Here is a 9492-nt window from a genome sequence, read left to right as displayed (position 1 = left end):
ATGGAATAGTGATATCAGGTAGATTTCAGACGGGGAGTATTCTGATTCACTTTCGCAATTATATTAACTGTATAGTCTATTGGATTAAATTTTCAGACATCCATATTTTCCGGAAATAATCTGGACTTGTCCGTATTTTCACTAGTGCTTACTTTCTCTTCCTCACCTGTCTATTGCAAATGGATGCCACGACAAAACGACTCCTGTGGATATTGTGACAAATCACCGTCAAGTACGTTTCAAATCAATTATAAACTGTTAAATATATATACCGTTAATTCCGTTAACTTGGATTCCACGTTTATTCAACAAATACGAACTGTAATTGTTTATTTCTATGAATTGAACTGAGAATTCTACTTTCGTTTTTGACTTGATATTATTACTGCATTGAACATTCATATATTTCTTTCGTACATATTGTAAATATTGTATTTTTATTTCTTTCAGTTTACCAAACAATACACGCTCTGTAAAAACTCCTGTGTCATTTCTGGTGGAATTATAATCTACAATCTTCAAACACAAGTTGTTATTCTTTATAATTTGCCGAGATTGCGATACAGTCCCATGGTTATACTAGCTGAGTCAGGCTCAGCATAGAAACCAATCAAAATGCCTGTAGCTAAAGGTAAGTTAGGTAACCGTGTTGTGACAGTACTTCGCGATACAGGATGTAATGGAGTTGTTATAAAGAAAAGTCTTGTAAGTATAGATCGTTTTCTAGACGATTATCAGACATGTGTATTAGCTGATGGATCGAGTGTTAAAGTACCTATAGCTATAATTACTATAGACAGTCCTTATTATCAAGGTGAAGTAAAAGCATGGTGTATGGAACAACCATTATATGATGTTATTATAGGAAACATAGATGGTGCTAGGGAGCCTTATGATCCCGATATATCTCCGACGGTAAGTGTAGTAACTCGACAGCAAGCGAAGAAGAGAGATAATCCATATCCGAAATTAAAAGTTCCAGGAAGTATTAAGGATGTTAGTCTAGAGGACATTGAGAATGAACAGCAGTCTGATGCAAGTTTGTCGAAGCTTAGACAGTATGTTGCTGAAGGCAGAAACTTTGAGAAGACCAATGGTACAAAAGTAAATTACATAGTGAAGAAGAAACTTGTGTATAGAGAATTTATGTCACCAAAAGTAGAAAATGGTAAGTTATTCCGTCAGTTGGTCGTTCCTGAAGTTTATAGAAGCGATGTCATGAAATTAGCACACGAGTCATTAATGGCTGGACATATGGCTACACGACGTACAGTATATCGTGTATTATCAGAGTTTTACTGGCCAGGAGTTGAATCCGATGTCAAGCGGTATTGCCAGTCCTGTGATATTTGCCAACGCACTGTACCAAAAGGTAAGCAAGTGAGAGCACCTTTGGGTAAAACCCCTATCATAGATGTACCTTTTCGCAGAGTAGCTGTAGATATAGTTGGACCTTTAGTACCAGTAACTGATAAAGGAAATCGTTATATACTAACTCTTGTTGATTACGCTACAAGGTATCCAGAAGGAGTAGCGTTACCATCTATCGAGACAGAAAGGGTAGCGGAAGCATTGATTGATATATTTTGTAGGGTAGGTTTTCCAAGAGAGATGTTGACAGATATGGGCGCACAATTTACTTCCAATTTAATGTCTGAGGTAAGTAGACTGATTTCACTTCGGCAGCTTACTACCACACCGTATCATCCTATGTGTAACGGACTCGTTGAAAGGTTTAACGGTACGATGAAGCTGATGTTGAAGCGACTATGTGCAGAGCGTCCGCGAGATTGGGATAAGTATTTAGGACCAGCATTATTTGCCTACAGAGAAGTACCTCAGGAGAGTGTTTTATTTTCCCCATTTGAATTGGTATATGGTTGGCCAGTCAGAGGTCCAATGACAATTCTTAAAGAATTGTGGACTAGAGAAATTACTGATCCTGAAGTGAGGTCCACATACGAGTATGTTATCAATTTACGAGAAAGATTGGAATCGACTTGTGAATTGGTTAAACAAAACTTGGAGAAAGCGTCACGTAAACAGTCGCGTATATATAACAGAAAGTCACGTTCAAGAAAGATTAAGGTAGGTCAAAAAGTATTGGTGCTACTACCTACTAAAGCAAATAAGTTGCTGATGCATTGGAAAGGACCATTCTCTATAGTAGAAAAGATCAGTGACCTTGATTACAGAATTGATATGAGAGGTAAACTTAAAATGTTTCATGTCAACATGCTGAAACTGTATGTTGAACGTGAGCAAACTAACGTGTGCGTTACTGCACCAGATCACAAGGTAGGTTTTGTTGCTACAGTATCAGTTATAGATCTCGAAAATGAAGATACAGACGATGTAGACAATTACGAAAGTGAGTTAATCGAAACGCCCGTTGCAGTTGCTAAGGAGACATTACGAGATGTTCATATCAACGAAGCTTTAAAAGCAAATGAAACAGTTAAGGTACAGTGTTTACTAGATAAGTTCTCACACGTGTTAACAGATATTCCAGGTAGGACAAATGTACTACAGCACGATATCAAGTTGACTTCTGATGATCCTGTTCGATTTAAACCTTATCCCATACCATATGCTATGCTAGACACGGTAAATAAGGAAGTCGATAAGATGATAGAAATGGATATCATTGAGCGATCAGATAGTCCTTATTCAAGTCCATTTGTGATTGTGAAGAAGAAAGATCAGAGTAATCGGTTTTGTATAGTTTTAGAAGGGTTGGAAAACGTTGATAACTTTGTTGACGATATTATAGTGTACACACGTTCTTTTAATCACCATATGGAGGTTTTGGAGAGAGTATTTGAGAGGTTGGCATCTGCTAATTTGTCAGCAAGACCCTCAAAGTGTTATATAGCGTATAGCAGTCTTGAAGTTTTAGGTCACATTGTCGGAACAGATCGCCTTTCACCAAATCCAGATAAAATTGAGGTAATCAAAAATGCTCATAGGCCTACAACCAAGAAACAAGTTAGAAGTTTCATTGGCATGGCTGAATTTTACAGAAAGTTTGTTCCCAATTTCTCAGATATAGCAAGTCCGCTTACTGATCTGACGAAAAAGGGACAACCAAATCAGGTACGTTGGGAAGCTATTCATGAAAGAGCATTTTCAAGTTTGAAGAATGCATTAGTAAAAGCTCCTGTTTTAAAGTTGCCGAACTTTTCTCAGGTATTCATCCTTCAAACTGATGCTTCTGATAATGGAATAGGCGCTATACTGCTACAGGATGAAGATAATATTAGATTGCCTGTATCGTACGCTAGTAAAAAACTGAAAGCTAGTGAACGAAATTACTCCACTATCGAGAAAGAATGCCTAGCCATTGTATGGGCAATCAGCAAATTTCAAAGGTATTTATATGGTAAACAGTTTATATTAGAGACCGACCATCAACCTTTGATATATTTGCAAAAGTCTAAAATTGCAAATACACGATTGATGAGATGGTCACTCTTGTTACAGCCGTATAGGTTCAGGATTGTTGCCATCAAAGGAAAGGACAACGTTGGAGCAGATTTTTTTGAGTCGTATATAGGATCGTGGAGATAAATGAAAGTAAGAATACTTTCTCAAATTTGGGAGGTGATGTCACGATCCAGATGTATTTTATAGAGTTATTCACATATTTATTTAGTCGAGCTTGTATATAGATAACGATTGTGAAATTGTCGTCATGATCAGAGAATTGCACTTGCAGTCTTTGCGCAGGACGCCTATTGTTCACGGTTTATTTTATACATAGTTTTAACATACGCTTTGATGTATATATGTACGTTTGGCCTAAGTTTGGTTCACCTGTGTTTAAACGCACACTGATTAGGCTTGGCCTATTTACACACCTGTTGACTATTTTTAAATAGTGGTCAATCGAGTTCTTCGGACAGGTTTGGCTATTTTTAAACAGTGGTCAGATGAGTTCTTTGGACACGTTGTCTTTTTATTTCTGCTTGGGATTTTCGTGTGGAAGGATGCCACACTCGTTAGAGCATTTCATATTTGTTAGCTAAATTTAACCTACAATGGTTCTACTGTATATAGTGCATCAATTCCGAGGTTCCAGCCTGCACCAGAGTAATACAATGCTGCGGTGTTAAGGAGTGGTCATACAGATTGAACGCAATCATACATGATAATTCATCAAACAACGTATCTACATATTATAGTGGAACTGTCGTGCACGATACCATAACCGTCATAACGATACCATAACCGTCATAACGATACAAAGGGAAGTAATCTGGATATACAAACTACTGAAGCTGTTGAACTATTTATTTGAACTTTAATGTTTAGAATAATTTGATGTATATTTTCTTCTTAATTGTTTTTTTTTTGTTTGTTTATTAAATAATTTATTTATTCTAATCGTTGATTCTTTAGTCAATATTGTAAAATAGCACTGAAAGACTTATCCATCCGTCCGTCCGTGACAGTAGCAACACTCCAGCAGCGTTCTTATTGATATAATTCCCAGTTAATACGGTATTACGAAGGCTTACGTTTCCTTTTAAAATGTTCTTTATTTAGTAGTTTGTTATTTTGTATACTGCTGTTTATCATTTTGTCATTTCTTTTTTCCAATATTATCAGTTTATTTTGAGACTTGTGAGTTTGCATGCCCCTTTGTTATATGTCGCCCTTCTTTTACGGCTTATATCATATGTGTTCATTTAAGTTACATTCTGAAAAATATTGAAATATAGTTTTACGAAATCTTGATGTTACAAGTAGTTTATATCAATTATCCTTTATTCTGTATAAAACAATAAAATCAAAGGCACAAATACTTTTTTAGAAGTTTGTTTTATTAGCTGTATTTGTCAAAACTTTAAGAAATTTTTGGGTCCTCAATGTTCTTCAAATTCGTACTTTATTTGGCCTTTTAAACTTTATTTAGATTCGAGCGTCACTGCATGCTGAGTCTTTTTAAGACGTAACGTGCGTCCGGCGTATATACAAAATTTCAATCCTGGTAGATTATGATGATATAAAAAAGAAGATTTGTATGGTTGTCAATGAGACAACTCTCCACAAGAGACCAAATGACACAGAAATTAACAATTTTAGGTCGCCGTACGGTCTTCAACAATGAACAAAGCCCATACCGCATAGTCAACTATAAAAGGCCACGGAATGACAAATGTAAAACAATTCAAACGAGAAAACTAACGGCCCAATTAAAAAACAAAAAATGAACGAAAAACAAATATGTAACACATAAACAAACGACAACCACTGAATTACAGGCTCCTGACTTGAACAGCCACATACATACAGAATGTGGCGGGGTTAAACATGTTAGCGGAATCCCAACCCTCCCCTAACCTGGGAAAGTGGTGTAACAGTACAACATAAGAACAAATTTAACAAATCAGTTGAAAAAGGCTTAACTCATCAGATGGATAAAATTGAAACACATCCAACAAAACACAAAGTGGACGTGGCCGGGTACTTAATTGTACTTGTACATCCCAACAACTAAATACAAAACGTACTCGCTCCGTTACTAACAGCTAGTTCAACTAGGTTAACTATAACCCCTGTAAGAGTAGAATACTCCGACAGATAACCAATATCTGTCTGTAGGACTAGGCTACTTTGAAAGAAGATAGTCATGATACCTTACCAAATAATGACTTCACGGTTCAGCTAGCAAGCAAGCTAACCAAAGATATTATACCTTTGCCTACACACTCAATGAAATCGGCTGTAAAATATCAACGTTGCATAAGTCATAAGTCAAAACTTGGGGGAGGGGCATAATAATGAAATGTTTGATCTTGCGTTGCAATCATAGTTCGTATCTGTTATAGTATACGTCAGTTATAAATCAATATGTAAACACATTTGGACTTTTGATAGGGCCGGCGATATTTGATATGAAAAAGTGACCTTTACCGAAAGAACAGTATTTCACGTGAAAAGGTGTCCACTTTCAATACCTACAAAACTTATAAATAGCTTCACAGTACACTGAATCGGTTATATCTGAATTAAAGTTTTAAAATCAGCATGTGGGAACTAGATTTTAGTATTTTTTGTTCATTGAAATTATGACCGATACAATGGAAACCTTTTCACAGCATCGGATACATTTGAGTATTACTTTTCTGCGAAAAAGTGTACGGACCGATCTGGACATTTTTGCACAGAACACTTTTATGGCTCATAGTTTTCGCATAGAATCATATTATCGAGGAGCACATGTTGCACTGTGCTCATACTGGTTATCTCCCTTGAAATATAGGGACGAAACAGAAGGCTTCCGAATGGAAAAAGGCGGGGCATCCGATCGGCAAGCAAGTGAAAGTTGCCCGTAGTAATTTTGCACATTTCACTCATTTGCAGGTAATTATTAATTCTAGTAACCACAAAAAGGTTATTTTTTTAACAATGGTGTAAGTAAGCTAGGTTGTAAAGCGTAAATTCATCCAAAAAAACATGATTACTTTAATTTGCGACTGAGTCATTTGCAGAGCATTCATCATTCATTCATTTATGCCCCACGTATAGTAGAGGGGCATTTAAGTTTTCTGGTCTGTGCGTCCGTTTGTTCGTTCGTCCGTCCGTTCGTTCGTCCGTCTGTCTCGCTTCAGGTTAAAGTTTTTGGTCAAGGTAGTTTTTAATAAAGTTGAAGTCCAATCAACATAAAACTTAGTCAGAAATCGATGGGTCTCTGTGAAAACTGTTAAAATATGGAAAAATAAAAGTTGGCAGGTAGGTGAAACTTACATAAATGAAAAGATAAATGAAAAATGAACAGATTGATGCCCGATTTATATAATTCCAAGGCCGTCAGCAGCACCAGAAGCGACGAAGCAGCGCATCTATTTTGGGTGGGCAAATATCCACTTTTTGATATGGGACGAGCTCTGACGTCCCACGGCCCCAGCTTGTCTGGCAAAACAGCCGTTGGACGTCAGAGTAATCTCGGACTACATAAAACTTAGTACACATGTTCCCTGTCCCTTTCTAACTTTAATGCCAAATTAGAGTTTTTACCCCAATTTCATGGTCCATTGAACATTCAACATAGAAAATTATAGTGCGAGTGAGGCATTTGTGTACTGGGGACACATTCTTGTTATTGCATATGATTTTTCTGTTTAATGATTTTGAGGTAAGTTTTTTGGTAAATTGAAACATTTTTATTCACATTGAAAAACGCTGCACAACTTTTAATAAACGTATTTACACTTTTAGTATTTAGCTGTAATTTGCCTTCAAATGACCTGATATCACCTCCGAATAACCTTTTGACGTCAAGCAACAATCACTTTTTAGTTGTAACGTCAAATATTTTGAATTATGAAGTCAAAGTTTACGGGAACCTGTGTGATGTTATGTAATAGGGGACAAATTTGCATACAAGTGTAAATACATCTATCCCAACCACCTCTTCAGGTACATAACATCTACCGTTTGGGTACTCAAATTGCACCTATTTTCACAGTTTTTGGGATACGATTGCTTTCAAGCAATCTGTAGACTTATACCGGTGGCTCAGAGCAATTTCCCTCACGTCAATCGTTTTATTCTAAACATTAAGGAACATCTCAGATTCTTATGATTGTTTTGCTTTAAAAGGTAAAAACAAACAAAGGGATTGAACTTAATCAACTTTCCTATAATGTTCTTTTCATAATCTTCATGTTTAATAATTCCATTGACTTCGATGCGTGTTTTTAACAACACAGAAAATCAGAATTAAGCAGTATTTATATTTAGTGTAGTTAAAAATTTAGAAACACGTCAGAGGGAATTCCCAGTTTTGATAAAATGCGAGAGTTCTCTGAATACCGATAAATCTATTTCTGTCATATAAGAACTGAAGTGGAGTTTTTCTTATATGTTACCATTATGAAACTGATATTTGAGATTGTACTTCCATAAAGAAATTGAGAACCATCTAGGTTGTTTAATAAGCATTTAATATATCTTGCCCCAGGGTTTGATTTGGAAATTATGCGCATGCGTATAGTTTTCTTGACTTTCAGGGGTTTTAGATTGAATGGGTGCTCTGGATTCCCCACTCAATTAATTAATTTATAACTCATGGGATCTTTTCTATGTATGTCTGCTATTGAGGGTTATTGTTGTTGCATAATTTTAAATCATATGCATCATTTAGATTAAAATAAATATATTCCACATCGTAGAACGCCCCTTCAGGCGAAATGGAGTCTTCCATATTATCGTTTCGAGTTGTCTCCCTTCCGACAGTAATTTCCATGAATTCTGAATATAAACAAGACGTCGAGTATTAGCTGGTTCTGTCAATAAAAATCATATTATATTAAAAACGAATGCAATTTAAACCGATAAATGTGTACGGAAAGGAGCCATGATGACGGACCCAAAGGAAATTAAATATTTAAAGAGTTAGGAATGGGGTTCCTCCTAGAATTAATGTAGGAAAAAAGGTGATAAGATACGAATTGAAATCTACATCTACATCATACGACGATCGATCAGCACATTGATGACTATACGTCGGCACATCGCTAACAGACACTTAATAAAATATAATATAACCAATGAGTGAAATAAAATACCTTCTCTGACATCTCTCACTCTGAGTCAGTCAGTGACTGCTGTGGAAAGTAAACTTGGTATTGATAGTACAAAAATAAAACACAATAGACCTAATTACATTGTTCATACACTTTTATCCGGGTTTGGCTATTTTGTAACTATTTTACATGTCTGTTTGTCATTTGAATTAGTTTTGAAAATAATATTATCCAGCTACAGGCATACATGTGTCAATGAAACAATGGCAATCGTATTCCTCAGAGCAATCTGCTCTTTGATTAAAATTTCACCTCGCTTATTTATGATCCAGACAAAAGATCTGATTCGTTTAGTTTGAAGATGTATCATTATTCACTATAAGGTTCCACTAATTTAATAGGGCTCTTCATGGTTAGTTCGGCCATATTGGATAGGGGGCAGATTTTTTTGAAAGAGGTGGAAATAGAATGAAAGTATGGGAAATCATATGCATGTTTCTTTAAAGCAACTGTTCTGTTTTAATGATTTTTTCCTGTATTTTTCACACCTTCTTTACCTCCATCATGAAAATCTGCCCCTATCCAGTATGGCCGAATTAACAGTGAAGAGCCCTATTTTGAATCTATACTTTTAAAAAAGATAAGGGTTTGAATAGACATCCAAACGGTACAATGTACATGATTCTGAATTAAGGAGTACCCAAATCACATCCATGCTTATTAAAACTCGCAGTCTAAAAAAGTCAAATAATGGACAATTTTTTTTATTTCTTCAAGTTTTAAGAATAATTTAACATTAATCTATGCTTACTATATTCTACTATTATTTCTTAAGAAATGGAGGCCTGAAACATATTGTATCTTCATTTTTACATTAAATATGACCTTCTCAAGGCTTTTGGTGGATGTCGCATGGCAATGTTCCTGTAAATTTTACCTTTAGCAGGTTTATTTTATC

At 35.7% G+C, this 9492-nt stretch overlaps 1 protein-coding gene across 1 annotated transcript in view; it reads left to right on the top strand.

Moving 5' to 3' along the window:
- The first annotated feature begins 6249 nt into the window (after positions 1–6249).
- LOC143067594 (calpain-5-like) overlaps positions 6250–9492 on the top strand; it is a 40259-nt gene continuing 37016 nt past the window's right edge. The window contains exon 1 of the mRNA XM_076240948.1: positions 6250–6369. The gene's annotated coding sequence lies outside the window, so the exon portion shown is untranslated. The remainder of the gene's footprint in view (positions 6370–9492) is intronic.

Source organism: Mytilus galloprovincialis, chromosome 3 (genome assembly GCF_965363235.1).
Source record: "Mytilus galloprovincialis chromosome 3, xbMytGall1.hap1.1, whole genome shotgun sequence".
Lineage (NCBI taxonomy): Eukaryota > Metazoa > Mollusca > Bivalvia > Mytilida > Mytilidae > Mytilus > Mytilus galloprovincialis.
The sequence above is the reverse complement of the archived record's forward strand: the minus strand, read 5'-3'. Positions and strand labels throughout refer to the sequence as shown.